Source organism: Raphanus sativus, chromosome 6 (assembly GCF_000801105.2).
Source record: "Raphanus sativus cultivar WK10039 chromosome 6, ASM80110v3, whole genome shotgun sequence".
NCBI lineage: Eukaryota > Viridiplantae > Streptophyta > Magnoliopsida > Brassicales > Brassicaceae > Raphanus > Raphanus sativus.
Window position 1 is genome coordinate 31,819,461 of NC_079516.1, and position 25,498 is coordinate 31,844,958.

Here is a 25,498-nt window from a genome sequence, read left to right on the forward strand (position 1 = left end):
TTTGGCTGTTATGATGTCATTCTAGATTAAAGATTATTACGTAACAAAAAAAAAAGATTATTACGTAACACTCTGATTTCGAAGATATGGTGGTATATATAAAAGTATTTAAAAAATAATTCGTTTACATATGTCAATCAAATAATTTCACATAAATATGATCCTTTTAGGGACGAAGTATTTTAAATCAGGAATTCAATGAACATTGTGGGTGATTGGTTGAGTTATATTTCTCTACTTAAGTTTATTTATTTTTAAAATATTAAATTTTATCAATTATGCTGTAGATTTATTTTTAAAAGTTAAAATCTACAATAAATTTCTATTAATTTTTACCAATCATGATTTAGCTTTACTTTTAAAATTACAGCAAAAAAAACTAAAGAAAGTTTTTTTTATGTATTTTAGATGAAAACTCTACATCTTTATTTTATATTCTTTAGAAACTGTAAAATCAAAAAGATATCTATAATATCAAATAAATTAGATAATAATAGTAGAAACATCAGTAAATATTTTAATTTAATTTTGTGTGTTTTAAAAATTGTTGAAATATTTTAAATAACATAAATATTATTTACATATCACATCTTAAATAACAGTAAACTTTGATAATTTATAAAAATTATTAATATAAATTTTTTAGTTGATAAAAGTAATTATTTTATATATACATCACATATTTAATTTTGAAATATCTACAGCATATAACTTACATCTACAACAAATTTAACTATAACAAAAGTCTATGCAAAAAAATCTATAGTACCAACTCTACAGCTACAACCAACTTATCTACAGATAAATTTTGACAGCTAAATTTTTATATTTACAGTCGAACCAATCATCACCGTTATATATAAAAGATTACGACAAATCCACATAAAATCAATCCGTGATAAGTGAATTGCTTATAATCCTTTATATATTATTTAAGACCTCATTAAATTTCTGATTTTGGATACTTTATCCCTAATAAATTGTCTAAACAAAATATCAGGCACAATAGTCAATCAGATCTTCAAGTTTTATTTATATTTTGAAAAGTATCTGTCTATTTTGTAAGCGGTTCTCAGCTCACCAAGTTTTACTTTCGAATATGTCCATCACATAGTTTTTTCTTCAATAAAATAGTGTACAAAGACTGAAAATCTGAAACTAATATTTTTTGAAACACAACAAACCTTTCATTTAAGTCTAACAATTAGGCGGATGAATTAACATCTTAATTTACTATAACACTTCGCTTCCAAATATCGGCTGCAACTACATTAGCAGTTCTGAAACTGGTTTTCCATTCTTGATGCGGGCAATAAACTGTTTAGAGTCTGCTTCACATTTGATTCGCAACACTCCTTACACTTTGTGAGAGCTTTTTTAATGGTGATGTCTTCAGCCATCAAAGGCGTGGGCACAAAAGGCTCGACGCCTGAAAACTTCAGATGTTTAGTTTGGATAATTACTCATAAACTAATATAATTAAACTTTCAAAAATAAAAATATCTTTAGTATATATATATATATATATTATATATATATATATTATATATATATATATATATATATATATTATATATATATATATATATTGTTGTTATATGTAAATAACATTTCTATTATAAAAGTTAAAAATTAAGATATAAATAATTTTTAATTAAATATTAATTAATCAAAAATATTTTATAAAAAAATCTAAAATATTTTTAATATATGTGTGTTTATAAATTTAACACAATAATATTATTTATATTTTGATGAAAAATTTATTATATATAAAATAATTTGATGTTTGATTTAATATTTTTGAGAATATAAATAATAAATTATTATATTAGTTTTGAAACCAATAAGTATTTGTAACAAGACTATGTTTGCATGAGTTTCAAAAAAAAAAAAAAAAAAAGACTATGTTTGCATGTGCGGGAAAACACATATACCAATTAATGATCGTTCGATTTCCTTGGCATAATTTTGGGGGAGGACTGAATGCTTAATTAAAAATATATTTTATTAAAGAGGTGCAATATATTTGTATTTTTATTTTTTAAGGTAAACTAATCTAGATCTATGATTTAGATTTTTTAAAATGTGTAGTTTTAGGATAGGGGAATACAAATTTAGAATTTAAAATTTATTGTAGAAAATATAGAATAATAATTTACAAAAATATTTTAGGAATAAAATTACAAATAAAACTTTGGTTTTATAAAAATGAAAATCAATTTTAATTTTTAATTTTTAATTTTTAATTTTTAATTTTTAATACTTATGTATATATACGCATAGTATGTATATGTATACATAACCTGTGTTTTCTAATCATAAAACCATTCAAAAGTTTTTTTGAGGAATTTTCCTTTAATTATTTTGACTAGTAGGACGACAATAACAATTTGGTTTGGTTGCATATTGATATTTTTACTGCAAATCTGTGAATTTTTCTGGAAGTTTTTTTTTTTCCATTTTTGCTAATATTTCAAAATACTCTAAGCACATGCTCTTTGACTTCACATTGTTTCTACTATATGTTATTCAGGTTAACATTTATTTTAAACTCTTCAAGACTTGTAAGTTTCGGTATTAAAAAGGAACGTCAAAAAATGCATGTTCTTGATATCCTGTGCTGACGAGCTCGTCACTTCCTTTCTTGGTATCGGGACATGAGATTTACTTGAACCAAAGACAAAACTTGAAACTGAGGGATGTAGCCAAACGTAAGTGTTATACCAATTTATCATTTTTTGGGTGTATCATGAACATTGATTGATTTCATCAAGAGGCTGACGGGATCTCATGTAGCCAAACGTAAGTGTTACTTCTCGTTGTTGTTTTACGACACTCCCCAGTCCCCCCCCCCCCCCCGCTGCGGGTGCCCCCCGGGTGGTGCTCTGTATAATTCAAAATCAAACGAGTGTTTAGTTAAGCCTCAATTGTCTACCATATCTATATTATTATCTTTGAACTGTTATTTTTTTCTAAACTCGTACGCTAAAAGTTAGAATGGTTAAAATCAATAATATTTTTAGTGAATTTTATATATAACTTATTATATAATTAAAAAAATTTAAATTAATAATATTAAATTCATATGCATGTTGGATAATTACTCATAAAATAATATAATTAAACTTTCAAAAATAAAAATATCTTTTGTAAGATAATTCGTATATATATATATATATATGAATTAGGATATAAAGTAATTTGTAACTAAATATTAATCAATTAAAAAATTATAAAAGAAATCTAAAATATTTATAATATATGAGCGTTTATAAATTTCAACACAATAATATTTATTTATATTTTGATGAAAAAAATTATTATATATATAATAATTTGATGTTTGGTTTAATATTTTTTGAGAATATAAATAATAACTTATTATATTAGTTATTCAGAATCAATATATTTTAAAGAAGGAAACAAAATAATAAAAATTTGTCAAGTTATATTATGTTTTTGAAATAAATAAAAAATAATATTAGTTACCACATTTTTTTAATATTGTTAAAACCGTCGACAAAACACTAAACCCTAAATCCTAAATCCTAAATCATAAACTCTAAACCCTTGGATAAACCTTCAACCTTTGTTTAAATCCAAAACCATGAATCATAAACATTACAAATTAAATCTTAATAACACTGGACCCTAAATCATTAACCCTAAATCATAAATCTTTGGATATAATCTTAAACCCTAGAGTTTAGGATTTATCTAAGGGTTCATGGTTTATCCAAGTCTAAGAATTTATGGTTTAGTGTTTAAGATTTAAGGTTTAGTGTTTAGGATTTAGGATTTATGATTTAAAGTTAAGATAAAAATGCATAAAATAGTATTAGTTTCAAAATAATTAATATTGTTAACACCTTCAACAAAATAGTAAATCTTAAATTATAAATAATTAACCAGATATCTTAGGGTAAACGCTGAACCCTTAGATAAATCATAAATTATAAGGTTTAAGATTTATCCAAGGTTTAGAGTTTAGGGTTAATGATTTAGGATTTAGTGTTATTAAGATTTAGTTTTTAATGTTTATGATTTATGGTATAGAATTTACACAAAGGTTTAGGCTTACCCAAGAGTTTAGGTTTTATGATTTAGAATTTAGGATTTAGTGTTTTGCTGACGGCGTAAACAATATTAAAAAAAAAATTGGCAATAAATACTATTTTTATTTATTTTAAAGACATAATATAATTTGACAAATTCTTATTATTTTGTTTTCCTCTGAAAAGAAATTGAATCTAAATAATTAAATTATATTGGTTGATAAACCTACAGGTTCACCTCAGCGAGTGAATCCAAAATTTTCTCGCTAAAAATGAACGTAAAAAAATACATATCTCCTCCGTGCAGAAACATAATTATTGAAGGTACTGAATCTAAAATAACTAAATTCTATTGTTTATTGAATCTATAGGTTCACTTTAGAGAGTGAACCTAAAAAAAAATTGTTAAAAATGAACGTTAAAAATAATGCATGTTCTTGATATCCCCCACCATCCGCAAAGACATAATCATGTTTCGCTTATTAGTTAATCTATACAATCTAAACGTATTAATTAGATTTCGCAACCAAATCTCGATTTAAAACCGAAAATGTGCAAAACAATAAAATAAAAACAGAAACGTCCAATAAAATGAATTGTTTCTTAGGGATATGCTTATGATAAGGGGAAGTCCGTAGAATACAACAGGAATAATCAGGACACTGGAGGCAACACGTCAAAGTCATCTATCTTCTAAGCTTTATATCGCTGGCCAAAGATGACTTGGACCGAGGGATATGCTTATGATCAGGGGAAGTCCGTCAAAGTCATCTATCTTCTAAGCTTTATATCGCTGGCGACGATGACTTGGACCGAGTACATAGACGTGTTTGAAAAGGGTTTTATAGATCTTAAGATTACTTGGACCGAGTAAATACAAATCAATATAACGCCTAAAAAAATTAGGCCATAAATTGAAAAAGTGTTTTAAAGATCTTGAACAAAATTTTTGTTGATTTTCTTTTGATATGCATCTATTGATAGAAGGATAGAGCGAATCCAACATCATTTCAAAAATCAGAACCATGTATGCAGCCAAACTCTTGACTAAGTTCTCATCTCACTAGCCTTCCCTTTTAAGTCCCTTCATCCATCCGGTATATTTTCTTTACAAATCATGTAATTTATATAAACAAACTTGTGACCATGCAATTTCATGTTAACAACTCATTTGTTTTAACTATTGATTTACTTTTTTCAGAATAAAAATACAGGAAACTTGTAGCATCCCTATCCCCCGGGGATCGACCGGGGTTAACGAGAGGGAGCTATAGACACGCGTATACCCTTAAAGGCAACCCGCCATGTCAGTTACTGGTCCCATGAGTCGACGATCGCATTGCTTTCTTTGAAATTCCGATCCACCCGTATCCATACACTTCTACTTACAGTCCTGCGCACAGGAAAAGGGAAAGGGAGGGTCTGAGTATTGGGTTACTCAGTGAAGTGACTCTAGACCAGCCTGCCCGCAAGACACTCTACATTACTCTATGCGGGAACCAGGACTGACTAGCCACTACAATCAACAATGCATCATAAAACATTTCACAACATCAATTCTAGCAACCTAACCGTCAATCAATACAATGAACTCAGTCATTGCTACACAACACTCATTAATAGAAGAGACCGACCCGACAAACAAAACAAGAGCAAACTGACTCCAATCAACCTAGACGGAGGACTCTATAGCCGTTTACGGATGTCCCTACGCGTTCCGGCTTATCCTGGACGGCGCCTCTTCCGAGCATCCGTACCCGCCCAGCTTCCTAGAGGCTACCCGGATTGCAGCACGTTGGCCACCTTGCACTGTCTGCCCCCCGGCCATTCATAGCCTGACACAGCCACCTTCTTTGGCTTGACTCAATCCTAAGGCGCCACTACACTTTCTTATTTATATCCCGCCCTCGCGCGGTTCATTACACATCACAACACATCACACCCTAGACCTAGACGCCCACCCGTTCTCGGTGGCCCAAGCAGGACTACAAACAAGATTCATTGACACTTCCACTTTCACATTCTCGTTCTCTTACTCATACTCACACTTCCTCTTTCACTTACTCATTCACTTACACTTAGACTCTTACTCATTCTCATGCTCAAGACACCACCCGATAACGGTGTCTCACACTGTACACTTCACATAGATGATACCAAAGACAACTCGCTAACATACATGCATCCATCACTTAACACAAGGGTATCATAAACAACCGTTAAACAAGATGCTAAGAGAAATCTCAATCATCACATGGGACCAAACAACACACAAGCATTCATTATACGATAGCCACATCAACACAAGGCAGTCCATTAATGTCCCTTTTAATCAGTACGATAGTTCTTATGCATCATGGTACATGCATCTAACAGCTTAGATCCATCATGAACTAACACCCTAACTTCCACACAAGAGCTAATCAATCCTAGATCCAACATGAATAATATAAAGGACTCGTGAGGAAACTGGGTTCGGATCACCTCACCTTAACTTAGATCTGGACTTGAGAGCGAGAGAAGATGAGATCTGAACCACTCGATTGATCAGCTACACCAATCCACCACCACCGGCGATCACCACCACAACCACCACCAGCACGCCGCCGGCAAGGAGAGAGAAAGAAGAGAGAGAGACCGGACGCCGAGGAGGGAGAAAGAAAGAAGAGAGAGGCGCGCGGAGAAGAGAGAAGAAGAAGAGAAGACGGCGGCGCAGGGAGAAGAGCTTGACGGCTAGGGTTTCCAGTTCTCCGGGAATCTCTGCAGAGCTTCGCTTCTGTTTCTGATGTGACAAAAGAAGGAGGCTGCATCTCTTTTTATAAGGAAGGGAGGAGAAGACCTAGGTTTTCTAGACAATTGGGCCGTAGAGAAGCCCGATCCCATTGGAAAAATATTGGGCCCGGGATAGGGATGTTACAATCTCCCCCACTTAATGGAATTCGGCCCCGAATTCCGCTCATGTACACTCCAACTTAACATCCTTTCCCCCAATACTTTTCCGGCGGTTGCCGCAATTCGAGCTAGCCCTTGGTGCGAACTCACTGCGGCTTTACTGCTTCCAAATCACTTCAGGCGGTACACTATGCCTCGAGGTTTCATGGCCTCCTTTGCCCTGCCCTTTTCGTTCTCCCCCACTTCGATCAAGCGTACCCATTCCTACACTCGTCTTTCCGTCCCCGATTTTTGAGGGACCACCCACTCGTCCCTTGCCCGCTAGCGATTTCACAGTGACATCCGGGGTGCTTAATGCTATCCGTACTCGGCCCCCAATTGAGGGTGTCGACGCTGTACCGTCAGAGACAATGGTTGAAAACTGCTTGTAGCCCAAAAGCAAGATATTCTTCTTCTCCGTCCACCGTTGAAAGAAAGGACAGCGGTTGTGCACGGTCTTCCGCTTTAGCACTGTTGAAGTCAAGCAGTGGAGTGTCTTTGTCCTGCCACCTCACAAACTCTCTTTTCCAGGTAGACAAAATCACCCTTGGAAGCACAACTAGTGGCTTAGCCTGGGGTTACTTCGCAAGGAAGCTCCGCATGAAACTGATGATCGTGAAGGTTTTTCCAGAACCCGGAGCATGAGCCACGATACAATCCCCCCTGCGGTGAGGCACCGCCCACAACCTCAAATGAGCTACCCGATGAGGCTTCATCTTGCTAGCATGCGTCGGGTGAGCAGGGAGCCCACCTATCATCCGTTCTTCTGCCGATAGCTTAAATCTCGAAATCTGATCCCCAAACTTTTAATCCGAGATTCGGAAGCATATGATCTCGCGCTCCTTTTCGCTTTACTGAAGTTCACCTCAACAATATCTAAGATGCTTTTGTCCATAACTCCGCAGACGCGGCAACATAACCCATGTCGTCCTTTAGTATGAAGGAGTGCGCACAGTCTTCCGCTTCATCGGTCTTTGATTCATTGCGTGAAGTCCCCGCATCCTTGGAATCCACTGTTTGACATGGCCATTTCATTCCAGATATTACCAAGATCCTCATCTGCTGCTTCAGACTCATTACCACTTTCAACATCCACAACGCCCGCATAGACACCCTTATCGTTGACCACACCATTTCCACTAGCAAGGACCTATTCGCTTCCCGTTTATCCCACGCAGACACCTCTGTCCAAGGCCATACCGTTTTCCATAGCAAGGTGGTTGCCTCTGCTACCTTGTTCCTCCACCAATGCAGTAATGGCACAAGACATCTCCCGTTCCTTCCCCAAAATAACCTCCTCAAAAGCGGACTACGGCGTCACAGGCACCACATCGCCATGTCCCTTCTGATGCTGCACAATACTTGACTGAAACGGATACTTAGGCTTCTCGACAGCATCTTCATCATCGTCGGCAGAATCAAGAATAACAATTTCAGTGGAGGGAACCACAAGGAGGGCCTTTTCAAACCATCCTCATAACCTCATCACCATCCAAGTCAATTACACAATCCAAAGCCAGCTGACTCTCCAAACTCATAAGCTTTCCTTGACCGCCCCTTTGTTGCTGCTGCTACCGCTACTGCTCTTGCTCCCAACACCACATGGACCAGCGACGGATGCAACCAGGTGCAATGCTTCACCCGCTTCTTCCTCGGTTAGCCACCTCTTCCAACTCTTTAGTAACGCTCCCGAACTTACCACCATCTAGAGCCTGGAGCATGTTGCCGATGGCAAGGGTTGAGAAAAGTCGGTGACTCTCGATGAGTTCCTTAACCGCTTAGCTTCGGAGGGGCCGAGGGAGAGTCCGTAATCACCAGGCTCCCCTTTTGCGGTGACCTTTAAAGGGAGGTTGGAGAATCTCCATGAGGGAAGCAGAAATCCCTAACTTAAATGGTACCACACTCTGGTACAGTTCCTGCTTTCGAACGCGTCCCTCCTTCCCGATTTCGATGACTCCAACTAAATCCGAATTCCCGAAAATGAACTATAATCGTCCTACTCCCCACCCTTATAACCCAAACTTTAAACCTTTGCTCGCTCATCTTAAAACCAACGAATGAATTTGATAAATAAATGGAGTAGGACTACAATAGTTCGGAAAGCCTAAGGCGTCTGCACACACGCGGACTGCCCGTAAAAAATAGAAAAACATCAAAGCCAGCAAAAGATAAATAAAACCAACAGATGAACCCGCATCCTACTCGCTCAGCCAACCACCACGCGGAGAGTCGCCGCTGGTCTCGGTTCTAGGACCCGTCGTGCCACCGCCTGCCACCCTAGCCTTCGGGTTCCCGCTCTTCTTCTGGGGATGCTGATGCTCGACAGCGAACACCCTCCCTTTAATCTTATCCTCTGCAGCTATTGCTTGACTTGCCATCCTCCTCACAAGAGCAAACTCCAGAGGCTCTAGAGCTGCTCCGAGTTTGTCGCGAATCTCCCTGCGTAGTCCGGCTCTGAACAACCTACACCACTCCTCTGCCGGCTTGGGCTGACAATGCCTGGCAGTATCCAAAAACTCCCACAAGTAGTCCTTCACTTTGTTTGACTTCTGCGCAGCCTGAACCCGTATGTCGCAGTCGCAATCGTCCTGATCTGAAGAAGGCTTCTGTGGGCGCCCCCGTTTCTTCTTGGGTGCTTCCCTACCGGTTGCCTTGGGGTTCCCATCGCCCTCCTTCGGTTTCCCGGGCCCAGGTTTCTTAGCTTCAATTTCCCCTTCCGCTTCGATCGCTAATCCAGCCATACGCTGCACCAAGGCGAACTCCAGAGGCTCTAGGACACCCTTCACCTTGTCCTGAATCTTCTTACGCAGTCCTCGCTTGTACCATTTGCACCACATTTCTGCGCTCTTCGGCTTACACAACTTAGCTTGGTTGATGAAGTCCACAGTATAGCCAGCAACAGATCGATCCTCCTGCTTATTCCGGGATAGTGTCTTGCACTGGCATTTCCCGGCGATGGATCTCGGCGGCTCTCGGGCCACCCCCGACGCCTTGCTGGGCCGGCCCCGTTTCCTCGGAAGGTCCTCCTCGAGAGCGAGTTGGAACGTAGCACAACCCTGGAGTACACGCTCCTCCATAACCTTCTTCAGGAAGTGTGGCATCGTCACTATGCGTCCCACAGTCTGCTCGTAAGGGTACACGAAGGAAAACTCTCTGAACTGTTCCTCTGGATCTGGAAACGTAGGCAGCACCCAGTTGCCCTCCGCGTCACGGTACCGTTTCCGGGCATGCTCCCGAGTGCCCACCGGCCCGTAGCTCAACCGCGGCATCCTCCACTCATAGTGATCAAGTGGAAACATCCTGCAGGCAAAGAAAGGATCAGAACCATAATAGAAGCATAGATACCATGGGTGGGTTTTGAAAAACAGCACACAATTTCCTCAAACATCAAACTTCCGAAAACTCTTTTCTTTTTTCTTTTTAAAACAAGGTTTTGCAAAACTTTGGAAATGCCGACCCCTTAGGATAGCACTAAGGGATCTTAACCCCCGCTCTGATACCAGTTGTAGCATCCCTATCCCCCGGGGATCGACCGGGGTTAACGAGAGGGAGCTATAGACACGCGTATACCCTTAAAGGCAACCCGCCATGTCAGTTACTGGTCCCATGAGTCGACGATCGCATTGCTTTCTTTGAAATTCCGATCCACCCGTATCCATACACTTCTACTTACAGTCCTGCGCACAGGAAAAGGGAAAGGGAGGGTCTGAGTATTGGGTTACTCAGTGAAGTGACTCTAGACCAGCCTGCCCGCAAGACACTCTACATTACTCTATGCGGGAACCAGGACTGACTAGCCACTACAATCAACAATGCATCATAAAACATTTCACAACATCAATTCTAGCAACCTAACCGTCAATCAATACAATGAACTCAGTCATTGCTACACAACACTCATTAATAGAAGAGACCGACCCGACAAACAAAACAAGAGCAAACTGACTCCAATCAACCTAGACGGAGGACTCTATAGCCGTTTACGGATGTCCCTACGCGTTCCGGCTTATCCTGGACGGCGCCTCTTCCGAGCATCCGTACCCGCCCAGCTTCCTAGAGGCTACCCGGATTGCAGCACGTTGGCCACCTTGCACTGTCTGCCCCCCGGCCATTCATAGCCTGACACAGCCACCTTCTTTGGCTTGACTCAATCCTAAGGCGCCACTACACTTTCTTATTTATATCCCGCCCTCGCGCGGTTCATTACACATCACAACACATCACACCCTAGACCTAGACGCCCACCCGTTCTCGGTGGCCCAAGCAGGACTACAAACAAGATTCATTGACACTTCCACTTTCACATTCTCGTTCTCTTACTCATACTCACACTTCCTCTTTCACTTACTCATTCACTTACACTTAGACTCTTACTCATTCTCATGCTCAAGACACCACCCGATAACGGTGTCTCACACTGTACACTTCACATAGATGATACCAAAGACAACTCGCTAACATACATGCATCCATCACTTAACACAAGGGTATCATAAACAACCGTTAAACAAGATGCTAAGAGAAATCTCAATCATCACATGGGACCAAACAACACACAAGCATTCATTATACGATAGCCACATCAACACAAGGCAGTCCATTAATGTCCCTTTTAATCAGTACGATAGTTCTTATGCATCATGGTACATGCATCTAACAGCTTAGATCCATCATGAACTAACACCCTAACTTCCACACAAGAGCTAATCAATCCTAGATCCAACATGAATAATATAAAGGACTCGTGAGGAAACTGGGTTCGGATCACCTCACCTTAACTTAGATCTGGACTTGAGAGCGAGAGAAGATGAGATCTGAACCACTCGATTGATCAGCTACACCAATCCACCACCACCGGCGATCACCACCACAACCACCACCAGCACGCCGCCGGCAAGGAGAGAGAAAGAAGAGAGAGAGACCGGACGCCGAGGAGGGAGAAAGAAAGAAGAGAGAGGCGCGCGGAGAAGAGAGAAGAAGAAGAGAAGACGGCGGCGCAGGGAGAAGAGCTTGACGGCTAGGGTTTCCAGTTCTCCGGGAATCTCTGCAGAGCTTCGCTTCTGTTTCTGATGTGACAAAAGAAGGAGGCTGCATCTCTTTTTATAAGGAAGGGAGGAGAAGACCTAGGTTTTCTAGACAATTGGGCCGTAGAGAAGCCCGATCCCATTGGAAAAATATTGGGCCCGGGATAGGGATGTTACAAAACTGGTGGCTTACACATCTAGGGTCAGATGAACCCTACGGAGATATCGGTTATCGGCCAAAAAAATATTTAACCTTTTTGACAATGGTGCAAATATGGATGGAGTTGGTTGTGTGGTTAAGGCTTCGCCTTCTGGTTCAAGCCCTCCAATGGGTAATGGGTAAATTTCCTTGTGGAGGCCGGAGAACATCAGCAATTTTTGCAAACACTGATGTCTTAAATTCTAACTACAACCAAAGTAACATCAGTTCTTTTCCTATTTAGATATTGGTAGATAGTCCATAATGCTACACACTACAAGAAAATAGCCTTTTTGAAACAGAAGAATTGCGACGTCCATTTTCGTTAATAATTTGCTATGATTATTGCAATATTTTTGCAATAATGAATATTCGTTACAGTTTCATTACAAATTTATTGCAGAATAACAACTATAACAGACGTTGCATATTTTCGTTACTAAATTGTAACTTTTTGCAACATAAATAGATATTTTGCCAATTTTGTAAGAAATGTCAAATGTTCAACATTTTTGAATCATTGAAATTTGCAAAACAAAATGTAAAAAAATATGTGGCAAAAAATGTGACAGTGATTATATTTTTTATTATATGTTTTATAGAGAAGGTTAATATTTTGAATATTAAATAGAAAATAATATATATAGTGTATATTTAAACATGTACACTTTTTTAAGTTTCATATTCTTGAGATTTTTCTAATAGGTTTATTTATGAATTTCATTTTTGTTTTAATATGGTATAATTTACTTTATTCCTATTCAAAATAAAAATAAATTAGACAAAAAAATCATTTACATATTCATTCGAAGATAATTATAAATTAAATCTGTTATATATGTAACATCTTTATCTCTTCTTATTATTTCTTTTAACTTAGATAAAGATACGTCCAAGGTTTTATCAAAAGAAAAAAGAATAAGAAAACAAAAAAAACAAAAAACTAGACAAGTACCTTCTTCCAAATCATTAAGGGAAAAAAACTTCTCATCTCTTTCAATATCGACATACCCCAGAATCTCTCTCTCCACTTATTGTCCCCAACCAGAAAAATTAACAACCCCTTATTTGTCGTGAAACAGAGCATAGCACAACAGAAACGTTAGACTTTATGTCTTAATCTCTCTCTAAATCCTCTGTTTAAATCCCTTAAGTAAGTTGAGTCCTTCTATCTTCTTATCTATTATGTTTCTTTCTGGATTTATTAGCTTTGTAGTTTAAGTCTTATAAGGATTGAGTTTTAAATTATTTGCTTAACCTTTGTTTTTATCCTGTAAAAGAAACAGATACAATTTGTTGTGTTTCTTTCTTGATTGAACGGCTCGGAAATATTATGTCTACTTGTTGACAACATGATATAGGTGCCATTTGGGAGTCTATTGATACCAAATAAATTATTCAAAAGCAAAACTGAGGTAAATATTTGTTACAAACGTTCCTGGTATATGTAATTATGCATTGAGTTAATGATTTATTTAACTTCTGGATTGTTGGTTGCTTGCAGATTTTTTGAATTTCTAAATGTCTTCGAGTAATGCTAATCATGCTATGAGGCAATGGATGTATGCAAGAATTGATCCCAATACCAGTCAAGTCTCCATTATATTTACAGAAGGATTGAAATATTTCATGGTTGTTGCTAAAAACCATGTTTTATCTACTCAAAAGTAGAAAATATTTTGCCCGTGTATTAAGTATGAGAATAGAAAATTTCTTGATGAGCAAACAGTCGTTGGCCATTTATATAACAGAATATTTATGGCCAATTATCTTGTTTGGGTTGCACATGGAGAATACTATGAGGTTAACAATCACCCACGATATCTCCCTCACAAGGCAAAATTAGGTGGTCCAGTCCAATTTTGATGGATGTATCCGTTTGAACTATATATGTATCATTTGAAGAAAAAGGCCAAAAATAAAGTTGAAATTGAAGGATCCAGCGTAGAACATTATGTTAACGAGGAACTAGACTCGGAACAAGATAATGTAGTATTTCAAGATTCACAATCAAGAGAAGACAGTTCAGACTGCTGAGACGTCAAGACGTGAAACTGCAACGAAGAGATGACAAACAAATCCTCTTTTTATTCTTTAGTATTCTAACCTTCAGTCTTGACATCTTGATTATTAGCAGCTCTTTTTTTTCTTTGAAACACTTACGAGCCCAGTCTTCCTTTTATTGTTTAAACTTGACTCTATTTTGGCATTTTCAAACTTATTTCTAAATTCATCGACTTATCTTTCTCTCGTTTATATATCAATCTGCTGTTTTAAGCTGCCTATTTAGCAAAGTATGAAAAACATGAATGGCTTTTAAGCTGCCTATAAATATTTCTAAATGGATGTGGAAACATAGTGACAACGATTACCTACAGAAGATCGTATCAGTAGATTTGCTCCAGTGCACACCGATAAAAATCCAATAACTCCATAGAAATAAGCTTGATGTTCTCTGTTCTCTTAGTATGCTCTGTTTTTCCTCAACTTTTTAAAAGTGCCGTTCAAGGTTTGAAAACTTGACCAATTGTTTATAAGTATTTTTTTTTGTTGATTAATAATACTCACATTTTAACCCAAAAAAGCCCTTTCTCCAAAATTGGGCTTATGACGGGAATGGACCTGACTTATAAACCATACTAGATTTTGACCCGCACGCCCGTGCGGGTATATTTTTATAGAATATTTTTGTTTTTATGTCAATATTAGAGTGGGACAAAAAACCTCAATCCAAAAAATCGAAACGATTCCGATCCAAAAAAGTACAAAACTCAAACCGAAATTAATTAAATATCAAAATTTTAGTATTTAGAAAACTGAAACCGAATCCGATCCGAACATAAATATTTCGGATACTTGAATGTATTCAAAATATAATTATATACTTATATATATATATATATATATATATATATATATTATTTTTTGGATTTAGTGTATATAAAAACATCTAGAATATATATAGTACTTTTAAGTTGGTTTAAATAATTGAAAATATATATAAATAGTGAAATGTAAATATCTAAAATAGTTAAAGTATACTCAAAACACCAAATATACTTAAAATAATTATTGATTATCTATCCAAATATTTAAATCAAACTAATTTATATGTTAAGTTCAGGTATTCTAACATATGTTATTCAAATTTATATGTAATATATTATTTTGTTTATATACTTGAGAAATTTAAAGTATATAATAAATTTTAAAATAATTTAAATGGGTTAGCCGAACCCGAACAAACCCGCATAGATCCGAATTGAATCCGAACCAAAATTTAGAAATATTCGAATGTTACTAAAATCTTTGATCCCAGAAACCTGAAACCAAAACAAACTCAAACCGAACCTGATTGGATATCCGAACGTCCACCTCTAACTCACAATCTATTTTTTCTTTTAAAAATAGAGCAACCATATAATTAATAGTATTTTATATGTACTATCATATAAATAATCACATATATTATATTTAAAAATTTATTGTGAAATATAAAAATCATAATTTAAGTTGGTATATGAAATTTGACTTTGTATTATATTTTTCTTATATGTATTGAAAACTTTTTAATAATTATTATTGGAAAATATTTTTGTAAATTTGTTTTTGAATATATGTATATTTTGAATCAATTTTTTGATATTATTTTATGACCAATCAAATTAAATACGTTATAAATTATAATAATACAATTTTATCTATATTAGAGAATTGTTAAAATAGCCATGTGACAAAACATACAATTGATCATACAAAATTAGAGAGTAAAAATAATAATACATACATGAAACTAATGGTTTAGAAAGCTATAAGTTACATGAATCAATTATAATAATACTGACAGCTATAAGTTACGTGGTTAAATATTTATTTATTTAGTTTTCATTTTGGAGGGAAGGTCAAACGACGATTGATGGGGAGAAAGAAATTAATTTTGGTCACTCGGTTTAGGAATAATAGATTTACAATAGGATAGATACGGTTTGGGTACAAAAAAAAATCGAGAATGTTGACTTTTGATAGATAAATGAAACGGCAGTGTATAAAGTAGTGGCAATTCATTGTAAATAATAAGGAAAGTCAGAGTAAGTACTTATTTGTAGTTCACTTTTAATAGGATAGATAGATGCTTTGTTTCTGAACCGACAACATATCCGAGCTTTGGCGATGGGTTCTTCTTCTCTCTTCCTCCTCGGGGTTCAACTGTTTACATATGAGGACGACATGCATGTACAGAGGTAACTCTGTTCTGTCGGTGAACTCTGTTCTGTCGGTGAACTCTGTTCTGTCGGTGAACTCTGTTCTTGAATTGGCCAATACGGCTGTAGCTAGATCAATTCAGAAGCTATCTGGCCGGTGGTCGCGAGAGAGGTTTAAATCTCTCCGGTCGATTCATCTGCTTACCGAGTTTCTTACACTTTTTTTTAATTTTGGGTTAAAGTTGGAAAAAAACTCTGTTCTGTCGTTTCAAGATTGTGTACGGAACAGACCTGTGGTCCTGACTCTTTTCTATCGCTAAACAAAGTCATCTACTGAAAATCAATTAAAACAGAGACACATGCTTGAAAAGAACTATAAGAAAACCAGTAAAAGCAGTGACTCTCAAGTAACAACAAAAAAACTGTTGTAAAACTTATATTTTTTTCTTATTATTGATGTGCCAATAGGCATCTATATATATACATGTTACAAGGAAGAGATAAATGGAAAGATCCTATTTCCAATAGGAAATAGGAAATACATGGAAATAGTAATATCCTAATACAAATATGCTAATACATAAATATGGTAAAGTCTAAGTCTTCCTTTCTTCCTCATGCGTCTGGTCCGGTTCGGTATTGTCTGTCCGGTACGTCCGCCCGGTACTGTCCGGTACGGTTCGGTTATGTCCGTCCATCCAATGGTTTATAACACTCCCCTTGGACGCCATAACCGTTTCAGAGTTCATAGTGTGCTTCATGTTGCCTCATTAAAACCTTACCAGGAAAACCCAGTGGGACAAAACCTTGGTGAAGGAAAAAGAGTACAACACACACTACTCCCCCTGATGAATGCATCACTGAAGATGTCCGTGTAAGGACTTGTAAATATTGATTCAGTGAGCTTGGAGTGTCTGTGTTTCTTTCTCTTAGAATTTCGCAGAAGAACACTTGGACGTACTGTGCCTTATGTCGTCCAACTTATAATATGGTCGACCATTATGGTCCTTGACCAAAAACGTATGTCTCTTAGACTACTAACCACTTTACTTGGTCGGATCTCATCCATAAGTGTTTATGGATCGTCCTATAGTATGACCTGGTCGTTTATGGACAGTGAGATATTTCTCTTAAGTACTATCGAAAATGTACTGAACTGGTCGATCCATATTGTGTCATAGACCTTGTCTATACACGTCCATAATTTTCTCATGAGTGTCTTAGATCATGACTTGATCAGTGATCATTACTACAATGAGTTTTACATACTCATTAGACTTTGGTTCTATAACCAAGTACACTCATCGGACCTTATTCTTGGCAATCAATCTTTCTTGCCATATGTACTATCCATACTGATAGTTGATACCTCAAAAGTCATACCACGTTTTGGGTTAACAAAATTAGTCATCTCTCATGGATGATTCGGCCGGAAAGAAGCCGGACATAGTCTTTGATTTGGTATGGTCTTTGGCGTGAACCATAATGGTTCTCTTCGCTTTTTGCTGTGACCATCTTATATCTTACTTAGGGCGTGCTGATCTCATACACATACCCACGACTATGGTCTCTGCTATGAGTTATTGCAGTCCTTATATACATAGTCTTAAGAATCAATCTTGTTTATACACACACACAACCTTTGATGGATGTCTAAGATGTTGTTGGTGTGTTGCTATCAAGCCTTTGCCGTAGACCATTGGGTCATAGACCACGACCAATCACATGGTGATTGGTACTTCTCTCATACGGCTATATCTGTATATGCAGTCCCATGTCCTTAGTTCGTATGGACCTTTGCTAGGCGTGCTTATGGACTGCTACATGATAGCTGATCTTTTGAGATCTAGAAATAAACTGTATCAACCTCTCTTTAGGCTGGTTCCAAACACAAGGGATTTTGTACTTCTTATAAGTATGTATGGACTGAATTGGATTGTTCTTAGACAGATCCTTTACTTATACAGCTGCTTAATGATTCAGTCCATGAACAGCTTAGGAACAATGCTGTTCATTGAGAATTTCTTTTCTCATCTTTGTGGTACCTTTATAATATTTGATCCAGTGATCCATATGCTTGCTTACTACGTTTTTATCTCTTACTTATGACCAGACCTTTGTCAATTTCAAATCTGAGTAGTAGCATCCACCACATAGGAGTATATCTCCTTATAAACTGTTTTTCGGTCTCTGTGAGTAACCTTGTGTAATCAGCTATGCTCAAATGCTGTAAATAGGCACATGCACGTCTTAGACCACGTGACCATGTCCTTATCTCACGGTTTACTTTCCTCACATGACCCATTCACTGGTTTTATCACTTGATGGCGTTTTATGGCCAATACGTCCATCTTTCTTTACTTTAAACCCCACGTCCATTTTATTCTTTGTGAGTACTCTCGTGGGTTTATGATCCTCGCATTATATCTTATACTCAAGTGCTACTTTCTTTTATGAGTTCTTATATGTAAATACATCAGTGGTGTTAACACTCTTATATATGGTTCCATTGTGTTCCAGACATGTCCAAATCGATTTGAGATTTCATTATCTAGGACCTTTATTTCTTTGCAGTTTGGCGTCCCAAACTACATGGTCTGGTACCTTAGATGGTTAGCTGGCCAGCCTTATCTCCATGTCCGGACTGGTTCCCTTTTGAACTCGGATTTATATCATTCTGTGCACCTTTTCATTTCTTTCTATCCGAGGTTCCTTTATCTTATGGAACACTTTGGTCTATCTTGTATAGACTCTGTAGCAACTTGATTATGTCTCTTAGGACATCAAATTTCGTGGTGCATAAGCTGGTATGACATTTAGTCATTATTTTCTTTCCTTTCGGGTCAATGTGTCTGGCATCTAGTTCTGCTAGCTTTTGCATTATTTGATCACATTCTTTGAACGTCTTAGATTATATTTCTAGTCCGAGGATCTTGCCAAGACAATGATGGTTAATACCAATCTCTTACTCTTTATCCAGCTTATAGCTTTCTCACTTTTGATGTTGGACAGTCGGATTACTCATGCAATCCGTGAACCTGGCCATTTAATCTTATCACCCATATTTGGCTCAAGGTTTCATATAAATTCGTGGGAGAAAGTCATACTCCTATCCAACATATATTCCCAATTCTTATCTCAGTTTCTATCTTAGAAAGCACATATGAATGTGGTGGTTAAATCTCTTTAAGATTTCATATGTCTGGTCGTGACCCGTATTCAATCTGAGATGGGAATATCTATGCTCACTTATATGGCCTGATGCATATTGTCTTTACACATGTATATCAGTGTGTTCCCAAGCATTAGGTCGTGGCCTTTGTATTATAGGAAATCGGCCAAATGATTGTCCATGGTTCTGTTTTCGACCCGGTCGGTTTCATCGTCCGTGGTACGGTCGTATGAACTTTGTTGACCGCGTCCACGTCCTGTCCATCCATCCCGGTCTCGACCGGATGGTTTATCATGATGGACGTGGCTTGTCTTTGTATTAATTTACCATGGCCATAGACCATGTCCCACGGATCATGTTCATGTTATAGTATGGTCATGTACCACACGGGTGTGTATTCTCCCCCTCATGAACATGCTATAAACCATTATGCCATTTCATGATACTTGGGACAGTTAAGCCTCATGAGCTTCCCTTGTGTACATGTTTCACAACGTGAGATTCTATGGGATAACTCTTTTGTGCCTTTCAATTATTTGCATCAAGTTTGGATCGATCCGGATGGCTAGTCCGGTCATGCCATTAAGTGTAATTTCGTATGGTTAACCAACTGGTTACCATGGCTCTTTTGCCTCTCATCATACTGATCTTAGCATAGTATTAATCAGTAGAGTATATAGGTATAGTCTTGACCACTTTCTTATAAGGCCTTAGGCGATTTTTCTTTCATAATCTGTAGGAACCTTTTGTTCTCTTTTGCCCATTGTTTCTATATGGAAACCATTTATTGTTAGTACTCAATGGGCCACGAAATTGGGTGTATATAATGCCCTTCAGGCAATGCCTTGGCTGTGGTCTAACTATCCTTCTAGAACAAGATTTATTGGGAGAATTTTATTTTTATTTTTCGTGAATATTTTTATGCTTTGTAATTCTAAGATAAATAAAAATCATTCAATAAAGGTTTTCATAAAAACACCAAATCATATAACATAATAAGATTTAAAGTAAAACAAACAAACAAAGCAAAATTTCAGGATGTCAAATGGCCTTTTAGCCTATGGTCAAGCCGGCCACTCCAACTGTCACTTTGGATGTGGCTTCCTCGGATTTATTATCTCTTTCATCACAATCTGCTTCATAACCACTCGTCTCATTCTTTATTTGATTCATCCACTCTCTTTGTAATAAGTATGAAAACAGATCATTGTATGTGGTGAAAAATTTCTCTCTATGATGTAAAAATAGATCTCTTGGATCTGCTGTAGAGAATGTCTTTTCAAGTAATTCCTCATCTGTTAACTTTTCACCACATAATATCAGGTTATGAGCTATTTCGGACAGGGTATAATTATATTCTTCCACGGACCCATAGTCCCGGAATCTGAGGCTCATCCACTCATGCCTTATCTTTGGTAATAACACCTTAGTGTATCTGGACATTAATTCTGTCCAGAGGCATCGGGGGCTCTCTATATCTCGGTACTGATTTCTCAGTTCCTCAATGAGATGATGGCTCATTACTGTTAATGCCATTTCGTTCTTTTGGTTCCATGATCATCCTTGATGATACATTTCCCAAGACCCTCTGTCCATAGTATATATGAGATATTCATTGCCCATCCTAGATAATTTTCTCCAGAAATTTCTAGGGTATCATAATCCAAGGTTGACATCTGAATCATATCAATCAATCAATCAATTCTTAGAATCAATCAATTCTTAGAATTCATGCATTCAAATAATCAATCAAACATGAAAATACTTTTGGAAATTTTATCACTCAATATATCAATGGTTCACACCAACCAAAACAAAAATTTCTAACAAGTATTAATCAATCAACATGAAATATCCCTTTAAGCAATCAATGATCAATGGTGAGCATTCTAGCAATATTCCTATTTCAAATTCAGTATGGAATATGCAATTTAACATAAGTTGAAAACTTTTCAGAAAATGAAATTTTTTATAAAAAGAAACTTTCTATTTTTTTCGGAAAATGAAACTTTCTATTTTTTTCAGAAAATGAAACTTTCTATTTTTTTTCAGAAAATGAAATTTTCCATTTTAGCAGAAAGGAAATTTCAACAAATCAATCAATCAAGAAATCAAGAAAATAATTCAGATTTCAGTTTATAGAATTTATTGTTTATGAAATCGACCAAGATGGGTTTAAGGGGTGATCGATTTCTATTGGCTCTGATTGATCATTCAGATCATAAGGTTTTCGAGATCCAAGAACACTTAGTGTTTTGGTTTTAATTGATTTAATCAATCTCTTATTGAATAAGGAATATTTGTGCTTTCTAACAACCTAATGACCGTTTGATCTAGCAACTTAACGGGAGAACTAAACCAAATCCTAATTCCTCAAATTTATTTAGGGATTCAATTGTCCTAGGTTTTTAGGTTCATCAAATTTTAATGTTCAATCCTTTAACAAACAACCAAATTTGTTTTGATATGGTTCCAAAGGGTGTTTCAGATTTTATTTACCTTTAGATTGGAGAGAATCTGAAACTGGACCACCTAGAGAGAGGAGAGAAAACCGCGAACGGCTTGAACGTCTATCGCGAGCAAGGAACGGGCTGATCGGATCGTCCGGAACCTCTACCGGCTGTTGGATGAGCTGTCAGATCGTCTGGTGGCTTATCGGGTGCTGATCAATTCGTCGGATGGTCAGTATGTGTGCTGGTCGGATGAGAATGGAAAGACAGCTAGGGTTTCCTTTAGTAAAAAGGAAATTGTCAACGCGGATTGAAACGGAGGTGGAGAACGCGTCTGAAGTCGGATTGAGACGAGGTTTGCGGCGCTGGATTCTTCTCGTCGATAGCTTCAATTTGATATATGGAACGTCGGCTAACTCCTTATGGTTTGAGAGATACGTTGATTTGAAGTTGCGTCCGAATTAGGGTTTTGAATCAAGTTGACGGTGCTTCTTGTAATAGCTCGTGAGAACGCGTCCGGTATTGGATTGCGATGAGGTCGACGGCGTTGGATTCGTCTCGTCGAGATCTTGAATTTGATAGGTGGCGCGTCGTCTGGATCCGTCGGGTTGAGGAGATACGGTGTTTTGAAGTTTCGTCTGATTTCTAGGGTTTATGGTGGTTGCTGGGAAAAAGGGTTTCGAAATTCACTCAGGGTTTTCTCAGAGCTCTCGTGCTGATAACGTGTTGTAAAACTTGTATTTCTTCTTATTATTGATGTGCCAATAGGCATCTATATATATACATGTTACAAGGAAGAGATAAATGGAAAGATCCTATTTCCAATAGGAAATAGGAAATACATGGAAATAGTAATATCCTAATACAAATATGCTAATACATAAATATGGTAAAGTCTAAGTCTTCCTTTCTTCCTCATGCGTCTGGTCCGGTTCGGTATTGTCTGTCCGGTACGTCCGCCCGGTACTGTCCGGTACGGTTCGGTTATGTCCGTCCATCCAATGGTTTATAACAAAAACTATATTTTTAATGGTTTGAACTTTGCAATTTTATTAAATTCAGTTTTGGTTGTTTTAACGAAATAAATACATAGTCATCGCTGGATTTGGGCCTGACTTGTTATTTCTGTTTTATTTTGTTGACTGGAAGTCTAGAACTCAAGATTGTATTCTCGGGTTGCTTAGTGTTGTTGTAGTTTGGAAGTCAACATTGTAATGACTTGTGATGAGTCGGTTTTAAAGATACATTGTTTTTCATCTAATTTTTTTCATGAATTATCTGTTGGTACACATCATTATGTTAATCTTTTGCTGTTAATATGATGATTACGTAGTTTCTTCCAGTTATCAGATTGCTTTCTCTCTTTTTATTTGTTTGACCAAGTTGTTTTTTTGTAACTTAGGCTTTCACATATTAAAACAAAAGAAGAAACTGTTTTCAATCCATTAGGCTTTAGATACAGGATCTTGCCCAATTTAAATAAAAATTCATAGTAGTAGTTTGTTTTGTAGCCCATCAGTACTAGAGGACTCAGACAGATCTCAATGATGTTAACGAAGCTTGCTTGCGAGGTTGGTGGAGAGAGGCATGCTTCAGAGATAGCTAGGAAGTGATCGTTAGGTGGAGTCCAGCCAGATTTGCATCATAGCTGATGAGAGCCTCGGGCTAGTTTCTCTGAAACTTTGGATCTATGTTCCTGAGTTGGCGCTGAAGAGTAGAGAAGAGAAGAGAGAGTCGAGAGTTCCTTTCGTTCAAGGTTCAGTAGATGGTTTATTTCAAGCTAGTAAAGACCTAGATTTATGAGTTTTGGTTAGAGGAACTCCGATCATCTGATTCACAGTTCCATTCCAATCACTACAGGGTTGGATGTCATGCCACAGTACATTGCACTCAGAGACCATAAATCAAAGCTGTACGTGCATTCTTGGAAGAGATGATCATGAGTTTCAGCGAAGAAGTTACATAGGAGATATAGTGGTGGAGCCTGTAAACCCCAACTGCTGAGCCTGTCTCTAGTAGGACATCTGTTTTTTATCACCAACAAAGCTAAGGAGTGTCTCGGGATCCCATAAGAAGACCAGATTGTCTTGGCTCAGTTTACATCAGGTGCGGTTGTACAGAGGTACGTATAGACATTTCATGTGATGTACTTGTCGCTCAGGTTCCCAGCCTCTTCCCATTCATAATAGTCTTTTGTCTTTTGTGAGTGTGATTGTAGTTAAATAGGTGTGCAGCTGAAGTTGTTGGCGCCACAATTCATTTCTGCATTGAGAGGGATCCCAAGCCTTGACGATGAGCCTTGGAGAAAGGTTGATAAACTGCCAAAGGGTGTCCATTTGTCAAACCAGAACCTAGCCGATGGTCCATCCTGCAGCTTAAGTTTAATCAGTGGGAAAACTAAGTCTTTAAGCTTCAGGAGTTTGTTTCTAGCCAAGAGTAGAAGCTACTTGGTTTGGTAGTCCAGTACCAGTAGTTGTGTATTGATCCTTAAAAGTATTTTTTTCCTTCCTTGAACCCATATTGATCATGCTCTGAAGAATAGCATCCAAACTAGCTTTAGATAGCAAGCTTTGTTCCAAGTGTTAAGATCCTTAATTTTTGCCCAAACCGCCATGTTTTTTTTGTAAGTACCACTGTATTCCATGCAACTCTTGCAGAGTTATTACCGTCAATGTCTCCTTTCCATAAAAAAAAATTGATCCTGTTAGAGCAAGTCTTTTGAGAGTTTATCCTCTGCAATTAAGACGCAGTCTTACAACCAAAGTTGGAGTGGGAGGTACCATCGAGGGTTTGAGGTAGTAATTGGCGGTGCACATGAAGATTTCACTTCAGTAGGAATTGGGAGAGTTGGGTTTGTGGACAGACTTCCAGGGATAGGGTTAAGTGATGAGGAGGCTTTGTTGGTATGGAGTGGAGAAGAAGATTTTAGTTTGAGAGTAGTAGAGTTTTGGAAAGGATCTACAGTTTTTGCATGTGAGGGTTAACAAATATTATTTTTTTTTTTAAAAAGCAAACCAATTGTTCACAAAATTTTAATTGTAAACATTCTAACATTTTTAGTAACTTATAGTCGTTTTAAAAATTCAAAATATGACATATAAGAAAAAATATAATTTTTACTATATTGTTAATGTGATTTTAAAAGTTTTTTACAATATAAATTAAACTAAAATGATGGAGGATACAAAAATTAAAACAAATCTTTATTATTTAAAATCATTAATTATCATATATATGTTAATCATATTAGGTAATTCCGTATCTTTTATTTACAGAAACAATGAAAAATATATTTATGTATTAATAATTAATTTAATAAAAATATACTATATATTTGGATGGACCAACCTCTTTTTTAAGGATTCTGAAAATAAATCTCGTGATGACATGTGGCTACACTTAAAAGTTGCAATATTCCTCAATTAATATATAAGAGATTAAATAGTATATACAAATTAAATA

At 36.8% G+C, this 25,498-nt stretch overlaps 1 long non-coding RNA gene and 1 other non-coding gene across 2 annotated transcripts; both read left to right on the top strand.

Moving 5' to 3' along the window:
• The first annotated feature begins 16,352 nt into the window (after positions 1 to 16,352).
• On the top strand, positions 16,353 to 24,643 carry LOC108810214 (uncharacterized). Its single transcript, XR_008935770.1, has 4 exons — positions 16,353 to 16,453; positions 23,548 to 23,792; positions 23,897 to 24,158; positions 24,255 to 24,643. It is a non-coding gene; the product is annotated as an uncharacterized LOC108810214 (long non-coding RNA).
• Positions 16,535 to 16,635, top strand: LOC130497310 (small nucleolar RNA snoR109). The gene has a single exon (XR_008936309.1). It is a non-coding gene; the product is annotated as a small nucleolar RNA snoR109 (small nucleolar RNA).
• Positions 24,644 to 25,498: the final 855 nt, after the last annotated feature.